Source organism: Ovis aries, chromosome 8 (genome assembly GCF_016772045.2).
Source record: "Ovis aries strain OAR_USU_Benz2616 breed Rambouillet chromosome 8, ARS-UI_Ramb_v3.0, whole genome shotgun sequence".
NCBI classification, from domain to species: domain Eukaryota; kingdom Metazoa; phylum Chordata; class Mammalia; order Artiodactyla; family Bovidae; genus Ovis; species Ovis aries.
The window spans coordinates 78,755,746-78,769,451 of record NC_056061.1 but is presented as its reverse complement, the minus strand read 5'-3'; the positions used below and the strand labels follow the sequence as shown (position 1 = coordinate 78,769,451).

General features: G+C 40.5%; 1 protein-coding gene across 9 annotated transcripts in view; it reads left to right on the top strand.

The window, feature by feature from the left end:
• IPCEF1 (interaction protein for cytohesin exchange factors 1) overlaps positions 1-13,706 on the top strand; it is a 171,829-nt gene that overhangs the window by 35,700 nt on the left and 122,423 nt on the right. For all 9 annotated transcript variants that reach the window (XM_060419853.1, XM_027972592.3, XM_027972591.3 and 6 more), the window contains one exon: positions 8,787-8,830. The gene's annotated coding sequence lies outside the window, so the exon portion shown is untranslated. The remainder of the gene's footprint in view (positions 1-8,786; positions 8,831-13,706) is intronic.

The window sequence follows — 13,706 nt, the reverse complement described above, 5'->3', positions numbered from 1 at the left end:
TGACCAGGAAAGATTCTTCCCTGATCCAGCCTGTGTCCTCTGCATTGGCAGGAGGATTCTTAACCACTGGATCACCAGGGAAGCCCTCATTTATATTCTCGCTTATAATCTGACTTGTTTTTGAAACCATTTGAGGCAACTTGAAGAGATTGATACAGCAAACTACAATAAAACGGCAAGTTGGTGGATGAGAAAAAGGAAAATATTGGTATGAAATGTAAATGGTGTCTTGAAGTAAAGTTAATATACAAAGTGTATGTGGGAAGGTTCTAGACCTTTACGAGAGTACTGTGGCAAATTTGATTCTAAGTTTAACCTTCAATGTAAAGGGTAAGAAGCAATTAGCTATAGATTCATGATCACATCTCCTGACATGCCCAGCTCTCTTTCTACTAACACTAGAGAACAATTCTTCTGTAAGCTTTGCCTCATACTCACTGTCGTAGCTTGAGCTGCTGTAGCAAAATACCCTAGACCCGGTGGCTTAAATGACAGACACGTATTCCTCACAGTTCTGAAGGCTCACAAGTTCCATATCAAGGTGACAGCTTGGCTAGGCTCCGGTGCAGGCTCTCTTCCTGGCTTGCAGACGGCCACCTTCTTGATGTGTCCTCGTCCTCCCAGGGCAGAAAGAGGTGATTGCTTTCTTTTAGGTTCTTTTCTAAGGGCACTAATCCCATCATGAGGTTTTCATCCTTATGAGCTCTGAAAGGCCCATCTCCAAATAACCTTCACACTGGAGGTTAGACTTCAATCTGAATTTGGGGGCAGGGGGCCATGATTCAGTTCATAGCAACGATACACTGGGGAATGAAATTAACAGTACATTTGAAAACTTCCTTTGTTTTATTGGGGTATCTTTTATAATTTCTCATGTAAACCAATGACATGTTTCTACTGGCCCAGCTTACTTTAGTAATGGGTTTTAAACTTTCTAGTATAAATTTTTAAAAAACATTTTGAAGGTATGAAGTATTGTTATTTTTTTATTTTTTTATTTTTAGTATCACCTCCTTGGTGGCACTTGAAATGTAGATTAGTGATTATTAGCTTTCATGTGTCATAGACCAATTTGAGACTCTGATGAAAGCTGTAAATGCAGACACACATTAAATTCTGTATACAATTTCAGGGAATCACAGACCTCCTGAAGTCTCAGCACTCTAAGAGTAAATAACTCTGCAATATAGAGTAATAGATAGGCCTTTAGACATATTATATAAATATTGTTTACTGTAACTGAGCATTTGACATGGATTGAGAACCAGCCAGTTGGATTTAATGCTCTTGGCAAGCATGGGAATGCAGTTATTCCATGCTGCAGATTAAACAAATGCTTCAATAACTTGGAGAACAGGAAAGCTGTAGGCACACTTAACAAAATACAATGCTAATATTTCAAGGTTGGAGGGATGTCTGGCTCACACAGACCCTAGTCTTGTGCCCAAGATTCTCATGTTCCTTGGAGAACAGCACAAATCTCTGGCTACCACCATTTCATGGTCCCAGGAGAGGACGACCCAAACATGGACATAATCCTCAACTCCCTCTTCAACCCCTTCCCCCCTATCATTACCATTGCTCAACTGAGACCAGGCTGTAATGTGAGAAATTGGAGTTAAACAAGGTGCAAATATAATGCAGACTTACAAAAAAAAAAGTTCTAAGAAACTCGGTATTGAAAAAACATGTTAGAAATGACAATAAATTTCACATTTTAAAAAGCTGACAAAATACCAGAAGCAGCACATTAGTCAGAAAATTAAGGTTATTTAAAAACTAACCGCCTGACAGATCTCTGAAATACTTTGCCCCTACACGTTTAGGTGCCTGTTCTTTGGTGGCCTCGTCACACGATAGTGATCTTAGAGTCATTTTTCTCTAGATAGCATAGAAAGATAATCCAGTCTGTCTGGCATAAGCTGATTGGAATTGTTTTCATTTTTACTGATTGTTCAAAAAACCTTCTTTGGGCTTCACAGCTTATTGCTGATAATGTCAAATTTTAGGGTTTCTCTCTCCTGTTTCATTCGACCGTGAGCTTTAAAATTTGGAAGGATTTTCCCCAAACTTGCTTCAGGTTTATTTGAAACCCCATTTCCCTTCACTCGTCATAGACACAGAGAGACGCAGAGAGACCTATTTACGCTATGATATGATCTCTGGTCCTGAGCCATCCTATGACTGTGCCAGGTGAGTTGGCCAGTGGAAAACAGAGTATTACTGGAAGTTATTACCACATTGAACAGCTGGCGGTAACCTAATTGTACAAAGAGAGTGCAAGCAACATATATATTCCAGCAACAACAAAACAAGTATATCCCTGTCTGTATGCCTGCTCTCTGAACTCGTAAGTTGCAGCTCAACCTCATAAGAGTTTTTGCTCTCCTCTCTCCCAGGCGGCTCAGTGGTGAAGAATCTGCCCTGCAATGCATGAAATGCAGGTTCAATCTCTGGGTCAGGAAGATCCTCTGGAGAAGGAAATGGCTACCTGCTCCAGTATTCTTGCCTGAGAAATCCCATGGACCTGGCAGGCTACAGTCCATAGGGTCACAAAGAGTCAGACACGATTCTAAACTAAACAGTGAACAACCCTCCACCTACTCCAAGGGCTGCCAATATATATGGCTGTGGCCATTTTTGTAACACCTCCTTAGAACCTTCTAGTAAGTGTCCTTAGAGAGTTCAGGCTCAAGACAGCCAAGACAGAAAGATGAGGAAAATTTTTCTCCTCCTGATGATGCTGATAACCTTAATAGGAATTACTCATTTTCTATTGAAAGGAGAAGAGATATTCTTCACTCTTTACAGAAAGATTGCTCTCCATTTCCTTTGCTTTCTTTGGGCTTGCATCTTTTTTTTTTTTTTCAGTTGAATTAACTGGGTGCAGTCAGTTTCTTGTATGAACAAATTAAAATGTTCTCTTGATTGGAGATGCTATAATTGATTATAATAACTCATGAAATGTTTGGGAAGTTAGAGTTAAGCTGTTGGCCTAAATTTAGTTTGTTATTAAGATGGTCTTTACAAACCAATTCTAAAAAGACATTTTGGGGACAGTTTAAGAAATTGTTAAATCAAGTGGTGTGTATGTGAAATATCATCATAGTATGTTTTCTAATATATCCCCAATGTTTTTTCTAAGAAAGTTTTTCTATATTTTCCATAGTTCTCTAGAACCAGTTGATCCTGAATCTGATGTTTTTCAGTGAATTTTGAGAGAAACAATCTTTGCTTTCTGTCATTATGTAGCTTTCCCCCTCAAAGAACACAGAAATGTTGAACAATGAACACTTGATATGGCACCAATCATTGAACCTTATAAGTTATTGGTCTTGTTCTCAAAAGCACTTCTGTGCTTTATGTGCTGCTTTCAAATGTTGAAAATGTCCATGTGGACTTTTACATTGTTCTGCACCCTAGGACCTCCTGCTCAAAAACCAAGATAAGAAAAGAATGCTCTTCAGAGCATTACGGCTCATTAGGGTGCTGTCCAAAATCTCATACATGCCTGATAAAGTTAGTGGAATGTCAGGGCCTCTGCTGTGATTAAAGGATCTAAATGTGACTTGTCAAGTAGCTCAAATATTAGCTCTAATCCCCATTTGCACAGAGCTCTGAGTTGAGGCTTTGTAGACACAAAGCTGTATGTATAGAATATCCCTGGTTACATTCCAAATTTTCCGAATGAATAGAAGAAAATGAAGCAGGAAAACACAACAAGTAAAGAGCGGGTTGTCTCTGGAGTTGGGCTCATGGATGATTTTTGTTTTCTTTTGTTAATGTTTTTCTTTTGCATTTTAAATTTAAAACTATGTGAATATATATGTTTTACTATCAAAAACATAAAAAGTGGAATTGATGCTGTGCTTATGGGCAGAGCCACCTTGGAACAAGGACATGGTGGACAAAGGTCCTGAAGATACTTTGTTCCTTTGAACACTCAATAATAGGCATCATGTCGGACTTGCCCATCAACTTCAGGTTTAAAAATATGCTCGTGGTTGTTGTTCAGTCACTAGGTTGGGGTCTGACTCTTTTGCTACCCTGTAGACTGTAGCCCACCAGGCTCCTATGTCCATGGGATTTCCCAGGCAGAAATACTAGAGTGGGTTTCCACTTCTTTCTCCAGGGGATCTTCCCGACCAGGGATGGAATCCTCATCTACTGCATTGGCAGGTGGGTTCTTCACCACTGCGCCACCTGGGAAGCCCGTGCTCTGGGTGTGGGCATGCATGCTCAGTCATTTCAGTTGCATCTGACTCTGCGTGACCCTATGAACTGTAGCCCACCAGGTTTCTCTGTCCATGGGATTCTCCAGGCGAGAATACTGGAGTGGGTTGTCATGCCCTCCTCCAGGGGATCTTCCCCACCCACCATTGCAGGTGGATTCTTTAGGGCTGAGCCACTGGGGAAGTCCATGCTGTTGGTAGGGGTGGTGAATCAGGAGCTTGCTCTTGCAAGAAAGGCCAAGCGATTAGAAATGTAGTGACTTTAGACCAACAGGAAAGAGAAGGGGAAAGCTTCTTGTATAACCTGCATTTAGCATCTGCATCTCGTTCATCCACCCTCCGTCCCACCATCAGGAGGTGAGTGGGGCAGGGTGTAGGTGGGAAGGTCCTGATAGCCTCTCCTACTTTAATGTTCCTTCTTTCCTGTAAACCACTGATACTGACATTCATGAACCAGCGTTTAATGCAGAATACCTACTGTGTTCAGAGAGAGGCACAGAAGAGGAGTCTTCCTAGGTCAGGAAGTTGACATAAGTGAATTTGTGCTCATGTGAGTTTCTAGGGTGTGTGTTGGAACTTTGGCGTTAGTGGTAAAGACCCCGCCTGCCAATGCAGGAGACGTAAGAGATGTGGTTCAATCCCTGGGTTGGGAAGATCCCCTGGAGAAGGGCATGACCATCTACTCTAGCATTCTTGCCTGGAGAATCCCATGGACAGAGGAACCTGGTGGGCTACAGTCCATAGGGTCATATAGAGTCAAACCCGACTGAAGCAACTTAGCATGCACGCATGCATGTTGAAACTTACGGGAGGGTGCACACAGGTAAAAGGTGTAATTTCAGCCTCTGGGAGGAGCAGAATAGGGAATGGTAAAGCTGAGAAGTGACTTCTGTGTTGTGTGTTTGTCTGTCTTCAGATCCTCTTCTGTGGCAGCTTCTTTCCCTGACCTCTCATGCCTGGCCCCCTGCTGCCTTCTGGCTGGTCCAAGACCTACAATAACTCACTGTCCAAATCGCTCTCTTCCCCTTTCTTTTCTTTCTCCCTGTGCTTCCTTTCATTCTCATCAAGTGTACCCAGAGTTCACAGCATATCAAAGCCCAGAAAAGTCTGAAAGTCATGAACTTTACTTCCTTCATGGAACACAGTCTCTTGAACCCCGTCAGGATGAGAGTTGGCCGACACAATTGGCAAAGTTACGCTGCAACCAACCAACCGCTAATGTACGTGTGCATGTCATAGCAGGGTCACTCCTGGCTGGCAGAGAGCATCTGGTGAACAACTGGGCAGCTTCAGAAAGGACTCAGAGGCATGTCCAGGTGCAGTGCATGGGGTCCAAGAGCCCTGGGAAAGAGGGGCTGAACTTATCTGCAGTTTTGGTTTAGACATGGCAGACTCGAGTGATGGAGAGAAAGCTTCCAAAAGCAGCTGGGCTAGAGGGGGCCCACAGCCTCTTCTACTTTAATGTTCCTTTGTCTTCACTCTAAACCACTGAGGCTGATATTCACAAGCCAGCATTTTATATGGAATACATACTTTGGTCAGGGAGAGGAAGAGAAGGCGAGTTTTTCTAGGTGCAGGAAGTGGACACAAATGAATCTGTACTCATGGGCATTTCTAAGGAGTGTGATGGAGCTCTAGGGAAAGAGAGCCCTGGGTACCTGGAAAAAGCTGAGATGAGGGAAGTTTGGCCTCATGAGAGGAGGTTGGGTTGTGGATGCAGAGGTCACTGACCTGGATCCTCCCTGTTCTCTACACCTCCCCACACAATCCCTCTTCCAGGGTATCTGGGTTCTGGAGAGAGAAATATAGTCAACTGAAAATGTGTGCCTGTATGGAGAGCCCTCATCAAAGTACTGATTAAAAACAGACATGTAGGGGGTTTGTTAGGGGTTTGGGGTAGCACAGGGAGCCACCTATGAGCATTGGGGTGGCAACTGTCCACAGAGTAGTGGACGCCAGCCAGGCCAGAGCTGCACATTTCAAGACATTCGTCTTCATCGGTACAATGGGAATAAAAACAGCATCAACTTTACAGAGTTGTTGTGAAAACTACATGATGAATGCATGTATAGCACCTCGCATAAACAAAAATGAAATAATAATCAGGGCTTAATAGACTTTGGCTATTAAGATTTTCTGGAGAAGGCAATGGCAACCCACTCTGGTACTCTTGCCTGGACGGTCCCATGGACAGAGGAGCCTGGTGGGCTGCAGTCCATGGGGAGGCTTCCCAGGTGGTACTAGTGGTAAAGAACCTGCCTGCCTATGCAGGAGATGTAAGAGGTGTGGGTTTGATCCCTGGGTCAGGAAGGTCCCCTGGAGGAGGGCATGGCAACCCACTCTAGTAATCTTGCCTGGAGAATCCATGGACAGAGGAGCCTGACTGGCTACAGCCTATAGGGTTGCAAAGAGTCAGATACGACTGAAGAGACTCAGCACACATGGACACTGTGATTTTCATTATTGTTTCGTTCTTTTTGTGAGATGCCTTCTCTCTGCTTATCTTCTACTTATTTTCAAGTAATTGCAGAGCATTGATTTTATTTGGTACAATAAAATGGATTTGGCCATGTTTTTGTTTTTAATCAGAGAAATTACTTCTTGGGATGTCATCGAAAAGGGTTAGAGTAATCCTAAAGTAGACCAGATTTGAGCAAAATTTTTAAAATGATTGTGAAATCTCCAGTTTGAATTTTTACTGAATAAAAAAAAGTTAGGCAGTAATGTCATTTTCTTTTTTCTCTAAGAAGATTGTAAGAATAACTAATAACATTTGGTGGAGGTTAATATAGTATTGAAAGCAGTCATTTGAACAGTTTTGAACTCATTTTCAAAGACATAATTGGAATAATTTTCAATAGACATCAGTCCTTATTTCTTAGGAAATGACAATGATTAAATTAACTGCAGACAGCTTCTCTTATTGTTGTTTGAAGACAATGGGAGTCTGTTGAGAATTGGTGGGGGGAAAATGGATGGTACATGTTTTATTAAAGACTTCACTGCTGAAACATTTTTCATCCACTCTTTCTGTCTGGCTGCAATTTATATATTCAAGGCATGGTCTTCAAATGCAGCTTTCTTTACTGTATTTGACCTACATAATGAATTCAAATGAAGGATAAGAATAATGCTTTTCCTAAGGCTAAGATATAGATTTTTCTTGCAGGGGGTGCATGATATGCCAACTCAGAAAGAAAATGATGTTACCGTTGAGCATTCTGTGGAAGTTGAAAGGAGAATTTTGTTCCTTCTTTGGGTATTTTCAGGATTCTGTCTCTGCTTCCTTATGACACTGAGCACTGGATAAGGGTGAAATATCGCACTCATTATTCAGGCATTTGAAATTACCCTGTTCTTTTGAAATGAGATATTCAAAGTGTTGAGTGTCAGAGAAATTGTGCCTGGGTGGAAGAGTAAATGGATCTTAATCTGTCCTCTCAGTGTGAGGCTTTCTGGAGGTGGTGAAGTGGTTTTAACCAGTGGAAAATAGCACCCAATTTCTTTAAGATCTTCCTAAACTCAAAATGATTTCGTCAGTACATCTGAGTCCAAATATCACCCAGATAAGCATCTGCAGTCACATTTACCTAGACATGGGTGGTATTACTTTTTAAATTTCAGTATTACTATAAAACTTGTCTGGCTTTTACGCCCATGAGTGCTCTTGATGGGAAAACCTGTTTGTGCTGTTTCCGGCTGGAATGTCTGCCTAGAGATCCATCCTCCTGGCTCTGAGCAAGTTACATGCACTGATACCCCAACTTTTCTTGAGTTGGCCTTCAACCAAACAATACTAGGATTGTGAGGTCCAAGAGTAAAAAAAATTTTTTTTACAACTGATTTAATATATCATTTCTAAGAAGTTCTTGTACAAATGCTGATTACCACAGCAGTGAAACAGTGCTGTTTTCACTGCTTTGAAAAGCAGAAGGAAGTGACATGGAGTCTTGTTGTGGGGAGAAAGATGGCTGGCTTACTGCTAGGTGCACCAAATACAAACATGAACAGAAGCCAGTGACTTGGCATTCAGTACCGCTAACATTCATCTACTTTTACATTGCTTCTGGTGAGCTGTTATAATTTCAAATCATTGTACTTGGAAAATATTTAGATAAAACATAACATCACATTACCTTGCAGTTTAAAATAACAAAACTAGAAATTTAAGCCACGAAGTGTGAGCAAAGTGCAGTGCAGCCTGTGGAAGAGGAAAAAAGGATGTCTGGTTGTGTTTGATATGAAAATGGAGGACTTTTTACTGTAGTGATGGACTAGATATTGTCATATTAAGTGAAGTCAGACAGAGGAAGGCAAATATCATATGATATTACTTGTATGTGGAATATAAAATATGATACAAATAAACTTACTTACAAACCAGAAATAATCTCACAGACATAGAAAACGAAGTTGTGGTTGTTGTCATTACAGTTAGAAAGTTGCTATTTTGTTGCCTTTTCTTGGGGTTGATGTGGTAGGACGTTGACCTCCTCCCATGCAGTTGTCCTGGCAGAAATCTGATGACCACTTTCTTGACTTTTTCTTGTACAGATCTGAAGCAACGGAACTGGAACAAGGACCCTCATAGCTTTTTGGTATGTAATTGAGAACTTTTCAGAACTAATTCTTTCTCTTAGTGATATCTGTGACTTGAACAGCCTGTACTCTACTTTGTTATTCTAATTTGTGAAGCAAGTTGTAATAGCCTAGGTATATTTATTCCCATGGTAGGATTAATGCAGAGAGAAGCTAATAGAATTAATAGATAACCAGTTGTATTTGGTCCTCTGGATTTTCTTGAGGACCTGAAAATGGATTCTTGATAGTGATTACTTTTCAGTAAGAGAGCTGTTTAGCAAAATAGTTTATTTATGGAATTATCATGTGTGATCCCTTTAGTGGTCAGGAATGTACCATAACTATCAAATACCATAAAACGATAATTATGTGAAGAATCTATTTTATAAGAAACTAGATGCCCACATATAAATTACCACCATTTCTCAGAGCCCTTTTCATCTTGTAGAGCTGAAACTTTCTGCCCATTAAACAATAACTCTCCCCTTTCCTCCTCCCACCAGCCCCTCCCACCAGTATAACAAGCGTTATTCTTCCTATCTCATGGTTTTGATTACTCTAAATATTTCATATAAGTGGAATCATACAGTGTTTGTCTTTTTGTAACTGGTTTATTTCTCATAACATAATGTCCTCAGGGCTTTTATGTTGTAGCATTTTGCAGAATTTCCTTCCTATTTAAGACCAAATAATATTCCATTGTGTGTATTTTGCTTATCCATTCATCTGTTTATCGGTTGCATCCATATTTTGAGCTATTGTGGATAATGCTATTATAAACATGGATGTACAAATATTTCTTTGAGCTTCTGCTTTCAATTCTTGTGACTACATACTCAGAAGTCAAATTGATGAACTGTATGGTAATCCTATTTTTAATTTCTTAAGGCACCTCTGTATTATTTTCCACAGCAATTGTTGTCATTTTACTTTCCCACCAGTAGTCTTCACAGAGTTTTTAAGTACAGAATGCTTTTCTAATTATTTTGACGTATTCCTACTGGGCAGTGAATATTGTGAAGTTTTGTGTGAATATATTTTGAACACAGATGTATTTTTTCTTGTTCTTTTTTTTTTTGCTGTGCCTATGAATATTATGTTCTAAGACCTACTCAATGTTAATTTATGTTTCCAGGTGATTCAGAATGTCAATAGAGTTTTTCCAGAACAGAAATATGTAGGGCCAAGTCTCAGACTTCTAATGGAAAAACAACTTAGACTCCAAGGATTTCTTGACTTATTTTAAAATAGACTCTATGTTAAAATCTGTTTTGGCAGTGAAGGAGTAGTTACCACATATGTTTCTTTCTTCTTGAAAACTTGTAATTCTTTTGTACAAAATATACCATTTTGACCCTGGAGGAGGGCATGGCAATCTACTCAAGTATTCTTGCTTGGAGAATCCCATGGACAGAGGAACCTGGAGGGTTACAGTCCATATGGTCACAAAGAGTTGGGCACAACCGAAGCAACATAGCATGCATGCATGCATACCAGTGTGAACAGGGGTAGGGACTAAATTTCAAAGAGAGAGTGGCTAGCTGAGGAATTACTTACATATTCTTTGAAACAGAATCTGCAACCTCTTCAAATTATTGAGGCTGCAGGTTAACATTGGGGCTGTTATTTTAACTGGTTAATGATATTTGTGCTTTCTTAAATTTTGGTTCAAAATATGAATGTAGCTTTCTAAGGACAGAGTCTGATTCTAAAACTGATAGGTATTCGCTGAATATTTTGAAATCATTTGAGATTACTTGCACAAATTAATGGACCATTTCCCCAGAAAACATTCTGCATTTATTGTTTGTAGAGAGTGAGGAAAAGGGGGAGGAGAGAAATAAGCTTACTCAGGAAGCAAAACAGTTCTTATTTCAGACATTTTTCTCTGAGCTTATGGTCCTCAGTAGAAATGTCAATGTCTTTGCTAATCAAACACCTTCTACTAACGTGTTCAAAAAAGGGATTAACTACCTTGGGTATATGTCAGTTTACTTTACAAGAGAAAAATTTACACCTAACTTAAGTAAATTAGAGAAGTCTTTTGTTAATGGTTAGAAAGGCAAAATAACCCTTATCAGGCCATGCTAGGCTGTGCCATGGTAGCAGATTAACTCTGAAGGCTCAGTGGCTTTACACAAGAAACTTTAATTTCTTATTTACACTGTATATTCAATACTAGTTGGCATGAGAAGGGGAGGGCTCCCCTACTCCACACAGTCACTCAGGCATGTAAGCTGATGAAGCTCCACCCCTTGTGGCATCACCATGGCAGCAGGTGGCCTCAGGGTTTGCTGTGACAGCAGAAGAGAGCCCGTGGAGGACTCACACTCGTCTCCAGACGGGAGGTGTTGCACATCACCTCCACTATTGGCCAGAACTAGGCATATGGCCACTGCTCACCACATGGGGCTGGAAGTCTTCTTCGGGGGGCAGAGAGGAGAGGAAAACCAGTTACAGTGAGCACCAGTCATTTCTTCTTTGATGAATTTTGCTGGAAATCCTTGTACTTGGCACATATATGAAACAACTTTCTAATTCTGTCACCTCTCTAATTCTTTATATTTTAATATGCTTTCCTTTGGTGAGCAATTTTAATCTTTTAAAATTAATTTCATGTTTTTTTACTTGCTGACTTTAGGTTGGGGAAAATAGAGCAAGTATTACTGACAAGGAATTAGGGATGATATAGATATAATAGACCAGAGAAGGTGATGGCACCCCACTCCAGTACTTTTGCCTGGAAAATCCCATGGACGGAGGAGCCTGGTAGGCTGCAGTCCATGGGGTCGCGAAGAGTCGGACACAACTTCACTTTCACTTTTCACTTTCATGCATTGGAGAAGGAAATGGCAACCCACTCCAGTGTTCTTGCCTGGAGAATCCCAGGGATGGGGGAGCCTGGTGGGCTGCCGTCTGTGGGGTCGCACAGAGTCGGACATGACTGAAGCGACTTACCAGCAGCAGCAGATAAAATAGACAATGGGAAAAAATGGCCCTCGAATGTTTAGATGTCTATAGACTCTATTTGTTTTATTAATAATATCTATTATTTCTTCTAAACAAAACCATTACTTGAAATTAAATGTAACTCTAAACACAGAGTTTTGATTGCAAAATTAATTCATGGGATATCGAGCAAGGAATTTGAAACTAAGAATAGTTTTGATAGGTTGTCTTTCATAATTTTTTCCCATTATTCAGCTTTCCCTGAATCTTAATATCATGGTTTTCTCCTTTTCACTTTATTAGAGTATTTTACCAGGCAATATTTTATATAGTGTACATGGGGAATAAACATGTCTGAAAAGGTAGTTTGACCTCATGATTGATTGTGTGTTTGACTAGGTATTGAATTTTATGGAGAAAATTTATTTTCGCTTAGAACTTTCAAGGCAAAGCTCCAGTATCTTTGACATCCCATGTTGCATATGAGAAAACTGATGTCATTCTTATTTTGTTTCTGTGTAGATAATACCTTTTAATCTTGTCTATAAACGTTAAGAATTTCCTGTATCTCTTAGGAATTCTGAAATTTCATAAGACATGTCTCTGGTGGCTCAATGGTAAAGAATCTGCCTGCCGGTGCAGGAGGCGCAGGTTTCATTCCTGGGTTGGAACGATCCCCTGCTGAAGGAAATGCAGCCCACTCCAGTGTTCCTGCCTGGGAAAGCCCGTGGCCAGAGGAGCCTGATGGTCTACAGTCCATAGGGTTGCAAAGGGTCAGACACAGCTTAGCAACTAAACAACAAGATTCCAGTGCGCATCTTTGGGAACATATCCGATTCAGCATTTCGCGGCAGTGGAAGATTTTTTTTCCCTCTTTGTGTTCTGCTTCCCACTCTTTTGGTTTCATTTTCTAGTCTCTCTACCAGGTAACCAAGATGGCCACTGTTAACTCCAGGCTTGTGTTGTGTTATGACTAAAATCCCAGGAATAAAAGGACAAATCTTAACCTAATACTCCCAGAAGAATTTCCTCAGTAGCCTGAGTTGGTACTCCTTTCTGAATGGGTCATTGTGTCAAAAAAGTTAAGTATTTTGGTCCATCTACTTCTTACCACCTCTACTGCTTCTGCTTGGGCTCAAGACATTCTCGCATCTTCTTGGGATGACCTCAGGCAAATTTTAACTAGTTCCTCAGTTTATATTCTCCCTCCCTTCAGTCTCTCTCAGTGTTAGAGCCAGAGCTGCTAATGTGTTTGTCAGATCAAAACCCTGCAAAACCTGCCTGTTTCATTTCAAGGAAAGCTAGAATCTTCAACCATCACTTGAAAGACCGCCAAGATCTAAAAGATGATACAAGAGAGATGAGGGATGCAGATCACGGAGGGCCACATGGACAGATTTGTACCCTGTCATAGAGCTGATGAGAGGCCTTGGAAGGGCTTTTAATTGATAAGTAACATGGTCAGATCTTAGAAAGGTTTATCTGTAGCAGGATTGAAGATGAAATGGAAACATAGGAACCAAGATAGGGGGAATCAACTAAAGTGGTCCAGGCCAGGTGATGATGGGATGAACTACACTTTGAAGTAATGAGAATGGAAAAGAGATCAATTTCTATCAGTGATGCTAACAAAGGAGAATCAGTTGGTCTTTGTCACTATATATGACCTTAGTTCAGACCCAGTACTCACACCTACTAGATTTATGTAATTTATATAATTTATATAATTCTCAATTCAAATTTCATTTTAAATTTAGAATAAAAATTATAATTCCTAATGCAAAAAAAGAAAAAAAAACAACCACCAAGACCTGCATGCTGTGACCTCCCATGACCCCTCTGACCTCATCTGCTGTGCTCTCTTTCCATTCCTTACTCAGCCTACACTGTTGGACTCCTTGTTATGCCTCAACAGGCCAGACACACACCCAATCCCAACCTGGG